This window comes from Hyla sarda, chromosome 5 (genome assembly GCF_029499605.1).
Source record: "Hyla sarda isolate aHylSar1 chromosome 5, aHylSar1.hap1, whole genome shotgun sequence".
NCBI lineage: Eukaryota > Metazoa > Chordata > Amphibia > Anura > Hylidae > Hyla > Hyla sarda.
Genome location: NC_079193.1, coordinates 72,692,199 through 72,708,258, shown reverse-complemented (window position 1 = coordinate 72,708,258; position 16,060 = coordinate 72,692,199).

Below are 16,060 nucleotides of genomic sequence, written 5' to 3'. Positions count from 1 at the left end.
GGCGCTGGGTTGGCACGCCCCCTTCCTGCGGACTGCCAGGGCACCATGCAGGAGATCACGGGGGGTCGCAGCGGTCGGACCCCCCCTGCAATCTGTAACTTATCCCCTATTCTTTGGATGGGGGATACGTTTTATTTCACTACTGTACTCCTAAGGGCCTACATTTACATGCTGATTTGCCTCAGATTTCACCCTGTACATTGAAAAGAGTAAAATCTGTGGAAAAGAAATAAAAAAAAGTGTGGACACGATTTAAAATCTGCAACACAGGTCAATTTATGCACTTATTTTTTTTTCTACAGTGTGTGGATGGGATCCGTTAAAATCTCATAATTTATTTTTTATTTGACTTACAACTGATTTAAGTTTCCTAAAATGCTTTGCATGTATTCCAAATTTAAGTCAGATCCCCTAATACGTTTGTTTTACTTAAAGGGGTACTCCACTGGAAAACTTTTTTTTTTTTTTAAATCAACTGGTGCCAGAAAGTTCAACAGATTTGTAAATTATTTGTATTAAAAAATCTTAATCCTCCTAGTACTTATCAGCTGCTATATGCTTCTCAGGAAGCTCTTTTCTTTTTGAATTTCGTTTCTGCCTGACCACAATGCTCTCTGCTGACACCTCTGTTCATTTTTGGAACTGTCCAGAGCTTAGGTTTTATATATGGATTTGCTCTGAATCTGGACAGTTCCTGAAATGAGGTGTCAGCAGAGAGCACTGTGGTCAGGCAGAAAGGAAATTTAAAAAGAAAAGAACTTCTTGTTATAATGACTGGAGGTGGAGAAGTGGATCCGCTAAGGTGCCGCTGGTATTCACCAGAGCCCGCCGCAAAGCGGGATGGACTAGGGAACGCTTTCTGTCGGGCTAAGGAGCACAAAGATCTGGCAGGGCTAAAGGGGAAGTGCTGACCCTTAACCCCTTAAGGATGGACCCATTTTTTACCTCTATGACCAGGCTCTTTTTTTTAAATTTGACATGTATTTCTTTAAATGGTAATAACTTTAGAACGCTTTTTATGAGCAGAGCGATTCTGAGATAGTTTTTTCGTGACATATTGTACTTTATATAAGTGGTGCATTTTTGTTGACACATGCAGCATTTTTTGTGAAAAACTATGTCAAAATATTGTGAAAAACTGGAAAATTTCTGGCGTTCTTTATTGTAATTTTTTTATGGCATAAACTGTGCGGTTAAAGTGACGTTATATTTATTCTATGGGTCAGTACGATTATGGTGATACCCATTTTATATAGCTTTCTATGTTCTTTTTCCTTTTCTGAGCAAAATAATTTTTCTGCCATTCATTTTCCAACAGCCGTAACTTTTATATTTTTCATCTGACGCCATTGAGTAAGGGCTTATTTTTGCGGGATGAGCTCTACTTTTTGTTGGTATCATTTTTGTGCTACGTGCTACCTTTTGGTCTTTTTTTATTCTGCTATTTGTAGCAAAATTGGCGAATTTTGCGCTTTTTTTTATGTTTTTTTTTTACGGCGTGCACAGTGCGGGATAATTTACATTATAGTTTTAAAGTATACATCATTACGGACGTGGCAATACCTATTATGTATATGATTTGTGTTTTTGATCTTTTTTGGTGATAATACAGGGCTTTTATTGGGAAAGGGGCATTTAAAAAAAAAAATTTTTTACACTTCATACTTTTATTGAAGAACTTTTTATAAAATTTTTTACACTTTTTACACTTATACATTTGTACTGCAGCACAGTATAACCTGATGAGCTGCAGACACTACAGCCTGTACGGTGCAGCCTCTGGTTGGATCGCACAGGCTTCCGTAGCAGGCATACAGGAGGTCATGATCTGACCTCCTGCTGCCATAGCAACTAACAGCGACCCGCGATTGTATTGTGGCAGCGCCGTTGGAGAACAGGGGGAGAGCGTTCCCCCTGTCAACACCATAGATGCCGTGATCATGATTGATCACGGCATCTAGGGGGTTAATGCTGCCGGGACCGGCGCGATCACGGCTCCGGCAGCTGCGGCGGGACTCCGGCTGTATGTATGCATACGTCCAAATGTGCGAACATGTCGGATGATTGGACGTATGCATACGTCCTATAGCGGGAAGGGGTTAAAAGGTCAGCGAGCAGCATAAACCAATTAAGGGCATACTAGCCCTTTAAAATTCCTAGAGCCGGCGCGTGTGCGCCCTAGGAAGTGGCAGCATGCGCCGGCATACAAAGAGAGCAGGAGTGTGGAGAGGTAAGTTTCGGCCCGGCGGACGCCTGTGACCGCATCCCGACATGCGGACAGCGGAGCTGCCTGCATCGGGGGGAAAGAACTGGGGTCTCCCCCTCTTTTCAGGCCGCAAAAACCTGAGAACCAGATACCGATCTAAGATGTTCTCTTCTGGCGTGGAATAAAATGAGCCATTTTAGAGAAACAATCAACGACTACACAAATGACCATGCAGTTGGAGGAGGACGGCAGATCAGTGATGAAGTCCGTGGCAATGGACTGTATGTAGAGAAGATTTTTATGGTCCATATAGATATTGACAGGATGAGCTGACCCTTCTAACAAGTGACGCCATTCTTCCAGGGCGAGCTTAATGGCCAAGAGCTCTCGATATCTGATGGTATAATTCCTCTTAGCAGGAGAAAATGTTTTCGAGAAGAATCCGCAAGTCACCGTTTTGCCATTGGAGGATTTTTGGTTTAAGACAGCTCCGGGCCCTACAGAAGAGGCATCCACCTCGAGGAAGAAGGGCACCTCAGGGTCAGGTCTTGTCAGGACGGGTGCGGTGGCAAATGACGACTTCCACTGAGAAAATGCTTCTTTTGCCGCAGATGGCCAGGACTTGGGGTTAACACCCTTCTTGGTAAAAGCTACAATCGGAGCTACCAGGGAAGACAAGTGCGGAATAAACTGCCAATAGTAGTTGGCAAAGCGAAGAAAGTGTTGTATAGACCGCAGGCCTGAGGTCGCGGCCTATTTAGAACCAAAAACAGCTTGTCAGGGTCCATCCAGAGGTCTTGGTTGGAGACAATATAGGCGAGGAACGGCAGACTGGTCTTCTCGAAGAGGCATTTCTCGAACTTGGGATAGAGGCGGTTGCTCCGAAGGTGCCGCAGGACCTGACGCACATGAGTGCGATGAACCTCTAAGTTGGGCAAGAAGATCAAGATGTTGTCCAAGTACAACACAACGCAAGTGTAAAAGATATGGTTAACAAATTCCTGAAAAACAGGCGGGGCATTACAGAGACCAAAAGGCATCACAAGGTACTCATAATGCCCATCACAAGTATTAAAAGCTGTCTTCCACTCGTCTCCTTCCTGGATGCTGATGAGGTTATATGCCCCTTGCAAATCCAGCTTGGTAAAAATCTTGGCCCCGGAGACAAACAGAATGTTCAGAGATCAGCGGAAGGGGGTACCGGTTCTTGTTGGTGATCTTATTAAGTCCCTGATAATCAATGCAAGGACGGAGAGACCCATCCTTTTTCTCCACTAAGAAGAAACCGGCCCCAGCAGGAGAGGAGGATTTTCGAATGAAGCCCTTCTGAAGGTTCTCACAGATGTACTCGGACATGGCCTGCGTCTCAGGAGCCAACAAAGGGTAGATTCTTCCCCGAGGGGGGGAAGTGCCCAGAAAAGGTCTATAGGACAATCATAGAGTCGATGAGGAGGAAGACTCTTTGCTTGCTTCTCGCAAAATACATCAGTGAAGTCTTGCTAAGGAGGAGGCAGACCCAAAAATTAAGGAAGAGAAATAGAAAGCTTCAATTGCAAAGAAGCCAAACAGCGGTTCAAACAATCCTGTCCCCAGCGTGAGACTTCTCCGGAATGCCAATCGAACACCAGGGCGTCATGTTGCAGCCAAGGCAGACCGAGGAGTACCGGAGAAGAACAGTAAGGAAGCACATAGAACTTGATCCACTTCTTGCGCATAACACCCACTTGCATCTTTAGTGGTTGAGTGAGATATTTCACCACGGAATTTACGCACTCCCCATTGATTGTGGAGATGTGAAGGGGATTGACGAGCTGAGTGACCGGGAGACGATATTTATGAACTAGAGAGGCATCAATAAAGTTCCCTGCTGAACCATAGTCCACAAAAGCTAAAGAGAGGAACGAGGACCCGGTAGAGGTGAAGAGCTGGACCGGCACATTCAAGCGAGGAGAGGGAGTATTCACACCTAGGGACGCCTCTACCATGTGCCCTAGGTGCGGGCGTTCCCCGGACGCTGAGGCCGGAGATGGCAGCTATTGCACAGATTTTCTTCTCGTTGGCGCGACCTCTCTTGTGGGGTCAGGTGAGCACGATCCACATGCATAGGCTCTTCGGCAGAAGGCAAAGAAGTAGGCCTGCTGAACCAGAGTCCACAAAAGCTAAAGCGAGGAATGAGGACCCAGTAGAGGTGAAGAGCTGGACTGGCACATTCAAGCAAGGAGAGGTAGTATTCACACTTAGAGACGCCTCTCCCACGTGCCCTAGGTGCGAGAATTCCCCGGACGCTGAGGCCGGAGAGGGCAGCTATTGCGAAAATGCTCCGGGCTGGCACAGTACAGGAACAGATTCTCTTCTCGTCGGCGCGACCTCTCTTGTGGGGTCAGGTGAGCACGATCCACCTGCATAGGCTCTTCGGCAGAAGGCAAAGAAGTAGGCAGAGGCGACCACTGGAGCACTGGAGCCAAACGAGGAAAACGTCAAGAACGAGCACGTTCATGTTCCTGGCGGAGTTCCTCCTGCCTCTTGGCAAAACGCACATCTATGCGAGTTGCCAGCAAAATCAGCTCACTCAGTGAAGATGGTGGGTCCCGTGTAGCCAGGGAATCTTTTACTCTGCTGGATAGTCCCTTCTTTAAGGAGGCACACAAGGCTGCATCATTCCAATCCAACTCAGAGGCAAGGGTACGGAATTGGACCGCGTAATCACCTACAGAGGAGTCCCCCTGGCGGACATTCAGGAGCACGGATTCAGCTGAAAATACCTGTGCTGGCTCCTTGAAGACACTGCGGAATTCAGAAAAGAAGGCTTGCAGGTTGGAAGTCAGAGGATCTCCTTTGTCCCAAATAGGAGTAGCCCAGGCCAGCACCTTGCCTGAAAGAAGGCTGACCACGAAAGCCACTTTTGCATGTTCAGATGGAAATTGATCGGTCATGAGTTCCACGTGCATGACGCACTGGGTAACAAATCCTCTGCACAATTTAGGGTCTCCTTCATACTTGGAAGGCAAAGACAAATGAAGTTTAGGATCAAGGGATACCTTGGAAGGTGCGGTTCCCGAAGGAATCTCAGGAGTGGGTTGCTGCTGCTGTCAATGTTACTGCTGCTGTATGGTGAGGGGCTGCTCCATGATGACAGACAACTGTTTCAGTTGCTGGGCCTGTTGCGCTAACTGTAGCAATTGCTGTGCCACAACTGTGGAAAGGTATACAACACTAGGCAGGGGCACCTTGGCGGGATCCATGGCTGGATCTTACTCTAACAACTGGAGGTGGAGAAGTGGATCTGCTGGACCTGTGTGGATGATGGTGTTGGCCGTAACCAGGGAGCGGAGTCTAAGGTGCCACTAGTATTCACCAGAGCACCAGAGGACTTGCTGCGGCAGGTGGCACCCAGGTCGCTACCCCTGATACGACTCATCCACACAGGCTGCCGAGGTGTAAAGTGGCGCAGGAAGGATGAGACAACTCGTAGTCAGGATAGGCAGAGGTCAGGGCAGGTGGCACAGGAGCAAGGTCAGGTCACAGAGCAAGAGGTCAGGTACACAGCAAGACTTAACACTAGGGAACGCTTTATCTCAGACTAAGGAGCACAAAGATCCGGCAAGGTAAAAGAGGAAGTGCTGACCCTTAAAAGGTCAGCGAGTAGCATAAACCAATTAAGGGCGTACTGGCCCTTTAAATTTTAGAGAACCTAGGAAGCGGCCACGCGCGCGCCAGCAGACAGAGGGAGCAGGAGCGCGGAGAGGTAAGTTATGGCCCAGCGGATGCTTCCAACCGCATCCCCACATGCGGACAGCTGTTCTGCCGGGTAATTTTTATTTTATCTATTGTCCACAGTCTGACTAATAAAATATTAAAAACTTTAAATGGGCACTGACAGATTTTAAAACTTTTTATTTGTTAAACATTTTGGAAAAACAATAACCATCTTAGAAAACCAATAAGCTTTCTAATATATTTAACCCCTTAAGGACTGTGCCCTTTTTCACCTTAAGGACTGAGCCCTTTTTCGCAATTCTGACCACTGTCACTTTATGCATTAATAACTCAGAGATGCTTTTACCGATTATTCTGATTCTGAGATAGTTTTTTCGGGACATATTCTACTTTATTTTGGTGGTAAATTTTCGTCGTTACTTGCATCCTTTCTTGGTGAAAAATCATGAAAATTTTGAAAATGTTGCATTTTTCTAACTTTGAAACTCTCTGCTTGTAAGGAAAATTGATATTCCAAATTTTTTTTTATATTGATTCACAAATACAATATGTCTACTTTATGTTGGAATCATAAAATAGACATATTTTTATGTCTTCAAAGTATAGCAGCAATTTTCATGAAAATTGCTAAATCTGAAGTGACAGATGTTACAGAACTACAACTCCCAGTATGCCTGGGCAGTCTTTGCATGCTGAGAGTTGTAGTTTTGCAACATCTGGAGGGCTACCGTTTGGGCACCACTGTAATAGTGGTCTCCAAACTGTGACCCTCCAGATGTAGCAAAACTACAACTCCCAGCATGCCCAGACAGCCTTTGGCAGCACTAAAGATCGCTTTACTGCCACCTTCCTTTCCCCCCCCCCCACCGTCGCTTCCCTACCTGCGCCGCTGATCTCCGCTGTCTCCACCGATGATCGGCGGTCCCCATGGCATCTTGTCCTCAGGTACCGGCCGCCATCTTCTCCCCCCGTTCCTCGCCGACATCCAGGGGTGGGCAGAGCGGGGGGTTTCCATGGCAACCCCCTGTCGTGCGCTGCCATTGGTCAGAATTCATTTCTGACTAATGGCAGGAGATAGGAAGAGATCGCAGCACTGCAACCTCGCTCCTATCCCTCAGGATGATCGGGTCATTGACAGCTCCGATCATCCCTATTTTCCGGGTGATCGGGTCACCAGTGACTTCACATGCGATTTCCTGCGATCGCCGACATGGGGGGGTCTCAGGACCCCCCTCGGCGATGTGCCGGGATGCCTGCTGAATGATTTCGTAGGGCGTAGGACTTTAAAACGGGGGCGCATGGATACGCCTGCTGTCCTTAAGAGGTTAATAAAAAAAATTATTTCCTTTTTATAGAAATCATGGCTTATAAAAAACACCACTAGGGGTCCCTTTGACATCTAGAACATAATCCTTTCCGGCTGCAGCATCATCTTTGTCCCAGCTGAAGCACAGGCATGGACAAAGTCCAGTAATTGAGGGTGGGACTAGCACTCTTCTGTGCTTACTCCTGTCCTATCAGACTGCAGAATGAAAACAGAGAGGAGGGGGTAACAAAGCAGCTTACAGTGATTGGATGAAGAGACTCAGCACAGTACAACATACTCAGGGAGGAAGATAAGTCATGCAGAGTGAGAAAACGCCCTCTCCAAAGCACAGAATGTGAGCAACAGATAGAAATATAGGTGCAGGACACATACAAATTATATGTACATAATCATGATTAGGTACTGATTAACAGATCAGGAGGGAGAATTTAAAACGACTGCTGCCATATCTGCGTTGTACCCCATTCATTCTAATGAGCCAGATGGAGTCAGCTTGTGACTCCGGTCAGTTTATTTTTGAACCGTATCAGTTTTTGTTGCCACATTGAAACTACAGCTGACCAAGGTTTTCAGTCCTTCAACAAAAACTGATACGCTGCAAAAATGAGCCGTCTGGAGTCAGTAGCTGTTGCTGTGAATGGGACGGCAGACACTAAGCGCTGATTTCGGGGTAGGCTTCTGTATGCGGAATAAAGCGGAAATTCTAATTGAGCCCTTAGGACAATAATGTCACGGAAGTACTGACCAATGTGCGACCAATAAATACAGCACAGGAAAAATAGCAACAGTAAAGATACAGGAATGATGCACAAGGTGATGTCACAGTATAGGATTCTTGCATACGTTGATGTCACAGTATAGGAATCATGGCCATGAATTACCAATGTTCCACCATTTATTTTAGAATTCTACAGTTTACCATTCTTTGGTTTTTCCTCCTGGAAATATATTGATTGTTATGTAGATATAGTAGTAGTCTAAAGAGAGTGTCCCTCCACATTCTGATCATTGCACACTATCAGACTGGGTAGAGACATGTATCACTGAGAAGATGAATGGTAATGTCACGATGCCGGCTGGCAGGTAGTGGATCCTCTGTGCCAGAGAGGGATTGGCGTGGACCGTGCTAGTGGATCGGTTCTAAGTCACTACTGGTTTTCACCAGAGCCCGCCGCAAAGCGGGATGGTCTTGCTGCGGCGGTAGTGACCAGGTCGTATCCACTAGCAACGGCTCAACCTCTCTGACTGCTGAAGATAGGCGCGGTACAAGGGAGTAGACAGAAGCAAGATCGGACGTAGCAGAAGGTCGGGGCAGGCAGCAAGGATCGTAGTCGGGGGCAACGGCAGGAGGTCTGGAACACAGACTAGGAACACACAAGGAAACGCTTTCACTGGCACAATGGCAACAAGATCCGGCGAGGGAGTGAAGGGGAAGTGAGGTATAAATAGGGAGTGCACAGGTGAACACACTAATTGGAACCACTGCGCCAATCAGCGGCGCAGTGGCCCTTTAAATCGCAGAGACCCGGCGCGCGCGCGCCCTAGGGAGCGGGGCCGCGCGCGCCGGGACAGGACAGACGGAGAGCGAGTCAGGTACGGGAGCCGGGATGCGCATCGCGAGCGGGCGCTACCCGCATCGCGAATCGCATCCCGGCTGGAGACGGTATCGCAGCGCACCGGGTCAGTGGAGCTGCCCGGAGCGCTGCGGTAGCGAGAGAGAAGCGAGCGCTCCGGGGAGGAGCGGGGACCCGGAGCGCTCGGCGCAACAGTACCCCCCCCCTTGGGTCTCCCCCTCTTCTTAGAGCCTGAGAACCTGAGGAGCAGACTTTTGTCTAGGATGTTGTCCTCAGGTTCCCAGGATCTCTCTTCAGGTCCACAGCCCTCCCAATCCACCAAAAAGAACCTTTTTCCTCTGACCGTCTTGGAGGCCAGTATCTCTTTCACTGAGAAGACGTCAGAAGAACCGGAGACAGGAGTGGGAGAAACTAACTTGGGAGAGAAACGGTTGATGATGAGTGGTTTAAGAAGAGAGACATGAAAGGCATTAGGAATACGGAGAGAAGGAGGAAGAAGAAGTTTGTAAGAGACAGGATTAATTTGGCACAAGACTTTGAAAGGACCAAGATAGCGTGGACCCAGTTTGTAACTGGGGACACGAAAGCGGACATATTTAGCGGAGAGCCATACCTTGTCTCCGGGAGCAAAAATGGGGGGAGCTCTTCTTTTCTTATCGGCAAACTTTTTCATGCGAGATGAAGCCTGTAAAAGAGAATCTTGGGTCTCTTTCCATATGGTGGAAAGATCACGAGTCACTTCATCTACAGCAGGCAAACCAGAGGGCAAGGGAGTAGGGAGGGGGGGAAGAGGGTGACGGCCGTACACCACGAAAAATGGGGATTTGGAGGAAGATTCAGAGACTCTAAAGTTATACGAGAATTCGGCCCATGGTAGAAGATCTGCCCAATCATCCTGGCGGGAGGAAACAAAATGTCGTAAATAATCACCCAAGACCTGGTTAATTCTTTCTACTTGTCCATTGGATTGAGGATGATATGCAGAAGAAAAGTTTAATTTAATCTTGAGTTGTTTACAGAGAGCCCTCCAGAATTTTGACACGAATTGGACGCCTCTATCCGAGACTATCTGTGTGGGCAACCCGTGAAGACGAAAAATGTGTACAAAAAATTGTTTAGCCAACTGAGGCGCTGAAGGAAGACCAGGAAGAGGGATGAAATGTGCCATCTTGGAGAATCGATCAACGACCACCCAAACAACAGTGTTGCCACGGGATGGGGGTAGGTCTGTAATAAAATCCATACCAATCAGAGACCAAGGCTGTTCGGGGACAGGCAGAGGATGAAGAAAACCAGCGGGCTTCTGGCGAGGAGTCTTATCCCGGGCACAGACAGTGCAGGCTCGCACAAAGTCCACGACATCCGTCTCCAGAGTCGGCCACCAATAGAAGCGAGAGATGAGTTGCACAGATTTCTTGATGCCTGCATGACCTGCGAGATGGGAGGAGTGACCCCATTTGAGGATTCCGAGGCGTTGGCGTGGAGAGACGAAGGTCTTTCCTGGAGGAGTTTACCTGATGGAGGCTGGAGAAGTGGAAATCAGGCAGTCAGGAGGAATGATGTGTTGCGGAGAGAGTTCAACTTCCGAGGCATCCGAGGAACGAGAGAGAGCATCGGCCCTAATGTTCTTATCGGCAGGCCGAAAGTGAATTTCAAAATTAAATCGGGCAAAGAACAGAGACCACCTGGCCTGGCGAGGATTCAGCCGTTGGGCAGACTGGAGATAGGAGAGGTTCTTGTGATCGGTGTAAATAATAACTGGAAATCTTGATCCCTCCAGCAGATGCCTCCATTCCTCAAGTGCTAATTTAATGGCTAGAAGCTCTCGGTCCCCGATGGAGTAGTTCCTCTCCGCCGGAGAGAAGGTCCTAGAAAAAAAACCACAAGTAACAGCATGCCCGGAAGAATTTTTTTGTAGAAGGACCGCTCCAGCTCCTACAGAGGAGGCATCAACCTCCAATAGGAAGGGTTTAGATGGGTCAGGTCTGGAGAGCACGGGAGCCGAAGAAAAGGCAGACTTGAGCCGTTTAAAGGCGTCTTCCGCTTGAGGAGGCCAAGACTTGGGATTGGCATTTTTTTTTGTTAAAGCCACGATAGGGGCCACAACGGTAGAAAAATGTGGAATAAATTGCCTGTAATAATTGGCGAACCCCAAAAAACGTTGGATAGCACGGAGTCCGGAGGGGCGTGGCCAATCTAAGACGGCAGAGAGTTTGTCTGGATCCATTTGTAGTCCCTGGCCAGAGACCAAGTATCCTAGGAAAGGAAGAGATTGGCATTCAAACAGACATTTCTCTATCTTGGCATAAAGTTGATTGTCACGAAGTCTCTGAAGAACCATACGGACATGCTGGCGGTGTTCTTCTAGATTGGCAGAAAAAATCAGGATATCGTCCAGATATACAACAACACAGGAGTATAAGAGATCACGAAAAATTTCATTAACAAAGTCTTGGAAGACGGCAGGGGCGTTGCACAGGCCAAAGGGCATGACCAGATACTCAAAGTGTCCATCTCTAGTGTTAAATGCCGTTTTCCATTCATCCCCCTCTCTGATGCGGATGAGATTATAAGCACCTCTTAAGTCCAGTTTGGTAAAGATGTGGGCACCTTGGAGGCGATCAAAGAGTTCAGAGATGAGGGGTAGGGGGTAGCGGTTCTTTACCGTGATTTTATTAAGACCGCGGTAGTCAATGCAAGGACGTAGAGAGCCATCTTTTTTGGACACAAAGAAAAATCCGGCTCCGGCAGGAGAGGAGGATTTACGGATAAAGCCTTTTTTTAAATTTTCCTGGATGTACTCCGACATAGCAAGAGTCTCTGGGGCGGACAGAGGATAGATTCTGCCCCGGGGTGGAGTAGTGCCCGGGAGGAGGTCAATAGGACAATCATAAGGCCTGTGAGGAGGTAGAGTCTCAGCTTGTTTTTTGCAAAAAACATCCGCAAAGTCCATATAGGCCTTAGGGAGACCGGTTACAGGGGGAACCACAGAGTCACGGCAAGGGGTACTGGGAACCGGTTTTAGGCAGTCCTTGAAACAAGAGGGCCCCCAACTCTTGATCTCCCCAGTGGACCAATCCAGGGTTGGGGAATGGAGTTGAAGCCAGGGTAGTCCAAGGAGGATTTCGGAAGTGCAATTGGGGAGGACCAAAAATTCAATCTTCTCGTGATGAGGTCCGATGCACATTAGAAGAGGCTCCGTGCGGAAACGTATGGTACAGTCCAATCTTTCATTGTTTACACAATTGATGTAGAGGGGTCTGGCGAGACTGGTCACTGGGATGTTGAACCTGTTGACGAGAGAGGCCAAAATAAAATTTCCTGCAGATCCGGAATCCAAGAAGGCCATAGTAGAGAAGGAGAAGGCAGAGGCAGATATCCGCACAGGCACAGTAAGACGTGGAGAAGCAGAGTAGACATCAAGGACTGTCTCACCTTTGTGCGGAGTCAGCGTACGTCTTTCCAGGCGGGGAGGACGGATAGGACAATCCTTCAGGAAGTGTTCGGTACTGGCACAGTACAGGCAGAGATTCTCCATGCGGCGTCGTGTCCTCTCTTGAGGTGTCAGGCGAGACCGGTCGACCTGCATAGCCTCCACGGCGGGAGGCACAGGAACGGATTGCAGGGGACCAGAGGAGAGAGGAGCCGGGGAGAAAAAACGCCTTGTGCGAACAAAGTCCATATCCTGGCGGAGCTCCTGACGCCTTTCGGAAAAACGCATGTCAATGCGAGTGGCAAGATGGATGAGTTCATGTAGGTTAGCAGGGATTTCTCGTGCGGCCAGAACATCTTTAATGTTGCTGGATAGGCCTTTTTTAAAGGTCGCGCAGAGGGCCTCATTATTCCAGGATAATTCTGAAGCAAGAGTACGGAATTGTACGGCGTACTCGCCAACGGAAGAATTACCCTGGACCAGGTTCAACAGGGCAGTCTCAGCAGAAGAGGCTCGGGCAGGTTCCTCAAAGACACTTCGAATTTCCGAGAAGAAGGAGTGTATAGAGGCAGTGACGGGGTCATTGCGGTCCCAGAGCGGTGTGGCCCATGACAGAGCTTTTCCAGACAGAAGGCTGACTACGAAAGCCACCTTAGACCTTTCAGTGGGAAACTGGTCCGACATCATCTCCAAGTGCAGGGAACATTGGGAAAGAAAGCCACGGCAGAATTTAGAGTCCCCATCAAATTTATCCGGCAAGGATAGTCGTAGACCGGAAGCGGCCACTCGCTGCGGAGGAGGTGCAGGAGCTGGCGGAGGAGATGATTGCTGAAGCTGTGGTAGTAGCTGCTGTAGCATCACGGTCAGTTGAGACAGCTGTTGGCCTTGTTGCGCTATCTGTTGTGACTGCTGGGCGACCACCGTGGTGAGGTCGGCGACAACTGGCAGAGGAACTTCAGCGGGATCCATGGCCGGATCTACTGTCACGATGCCGGCTGGCAGGTAGTGGATCCTCTGTGCCAGAGAGGGATTGGCGTGGACCGTGCTAGTGGATCGGTTCTAAGTCACTACTGGTTTTCACCAGAGCCCGCCGCAAAGCGGGATGGTCTTGCTGCGGCGGTAGTGACCAGGTCGTATCCACTAGCAACGGCTCAACCTCTCTGACTGCTGAAGATAGGCGCGGTACAAGGGAGTAGACAGAAGCAAGGTCGGACGTAGCAGAAGGTCGGGGCAGGCAGCAAGGATCGTAGTCGGGGGCAACGGCAGGAGGTCTGGAACACAGGCTAGGAACACACAAGGAAACGCTTTCACTGGCACAATGGCAACAAGATCCGGCGAGGGAGTGAAGGGGAAGTGAGGTATAAATAGGGAGTGCACAGGTGAACACACTAATTGGAACCACTGCGCCAATCAGCGGCGCAGTGGCCCTTTAAATCGCAGAGACCCGGCGCGCGCGCGCCCTAGGGAGCGGGGCCGCGCGCGCCGGGACAGGACAGACGGAGAGCGAGTCAGGTACGGGAGCCGGGATGCGCATCGCGAGCGGGCGCTACCCGCATCGCGAATCGCATCCCGGCTGGAGACGGTATCGCAGCGCACCGGGTCAGTGGAGCTGCCCGGAGCGCTGCGGTAGCGAGAGAGAAGCGAGCGCTCCGGGGAGGAGCGGGGACCCGGAGCGCTCGGCGCAACAGGTAACACCAAGGTGTCAGTCTATTCATACATTCCTGAGAAGAAATAACATTCTAGGAAAAGGTACTCATGAATTGACAGGTCCTAATAAATGGTGCAGTGTCCTACTGCATGTTCCTGTGGAATGTGTGTATTAGCTGTTGGACATTTATGTGCTATTTGTTAGTTAGGGCCGGGGAGAGGTAAATGAGTGTTTAGTGAAGTCTAACCAGCCTCTTAGGCCGAGAAGCTACTTTTGTGGCCTCCCCTCTGGAGAAGACCCTCGTCATTAACCTGTCCTGTGTGGCCTCCACATTGAAGATGACCATTGTTATCAAGCTTTACGCCCCCAGGATCACTCTCAGCACATCAGCGGATTCTACATCCCAGTGAACATATCCCTTGTTTTGTTGGAAGGGATCAAGAAAAAAGAGAAAACAGTGACACTAAGATCATTTAGGACAGTGGTCTTCAACCTGCGGACCTCCAGATGTTGCAAAACTACAACTCCCAGCATGCCCGGACAGCCGTTGGCTGTCCGGGCATGCTGGGAGTTGTAGTTTTTCAACATCTGAAGGTCCGCAGGTTGAAGACCACTGATTTAGGACTTCAGGCTGAGCCTAGGTAAAGGCTGTTTATAGGACCTGCATTCTGCAGTGGGCATTGCAGTGGAATTCATTAAAGGGGTACTCCACTGCCCCAGCGTTTGGAATATTTTGTTCTGAACGCTGGGCGCAGGCTGCAGGGGTCGTGACATCACGGGGACGCCCCTCATGATGTCACGCTATGCCCCCCCCAATGCAAGTGCTGGGAGTTGCCGGAACATTTTGTTTTGAACGCTGTGTGCGGGCTGTGGGGGTTGTGATGTCATGCCACGCCCCTTGTGACAGATGCCACACCCCCTCCCATAGACTTGTATTGAAGGGGCATGGCATTCTGTCACAAGGGGCGTGGCATGACATCACAACCCCCACAGCCCGCACACAGCGTTCAAAACAAAATGTTCCGAAGGCTGGGGCATTGGAGTACCCCTTTAAATACTGTTACTGTTGGAATCTTCCAGGAGCAAACCAGCGTGCATCCCTCAGATTAGAATCATTGCCTAGTTCATTACCTAAAGGGCTAGAGTGGAGCATAGACAGTATCTGGGATCCCACATACTACCTCACTTTAATTAAAGGAGCAGTTCAGTATTAAAAAACGAATCCCCTATCCGCAGGACCGACCGCTGGGACCCCTCGCAATCTCTCGTTGGTGCCCCGGCTCTCATATACATTTTTTATATGATATATATAATTTTTTTTTTTCAAATCAACTGGCTACAGAAAGTTAAACATATTTGTGAATTACTTTTATTAAAAAATCTTAATCCTCCCAGTACTTATCAGCGCTCCAGAGGAAGTTGTATAGTTCTTTTCTTTCTGCTTTCTGCTGACACCTCTGTCTGTGTCAGGAACTGTCCAGAGTAGGAACAATTGCCTGTAGCAAACCTCTCCTGCTCAAGACAGTTCCTGATATGGACAGAGGTGTCATCAGAGAGCACTGCGGTCAGACAGAAAAGAACAACTCAACTTCCCCTGGAGCATCCAGCAGCTGATAAGTACTGAAAGGATTAAGGTTTTTTAATAGAAGGAATTTACGAATCTTTTTAACTTTCTGGCACCAAAAAAAAGCACAGGTAAGGAGTAGTACAGAACTTGTAGTTCCTCCCTGTACTGTAGGGGGCACTACCAGACAGCCGGTCAGTGCATGCACTTCAGTAATAGGTGATTTACAAGTAAAATGCCCATTCTGATTAGTCAGTTCCTCCAGTTGTGACACGTTTCACAGATCTGGACTGTCTGTAGCATTGTATGTTGAGTCTGGTTTCAAGTTACAATGGTACAGAAAAGACCATTGTATGATGAAACTATTGTATGTTGAGGCCATTGTAAGTTGAGGGATCACTGTACTCTGCCTGGAGAAGCCCAGAGTCCTGTGTTTCTCAGCCAGGGTGCCTCCAGCTGTTGTAAAACTACAACTCCCAGCATGTCTGGACAGCTGTAGGCACCCTGGTTGGGAAGCACTGTCATAGTCAGTAGGACTTTGAATTGCAGGATCAGATCCACTGACAGAATTGAGAGAGAAAGTTTCCCACT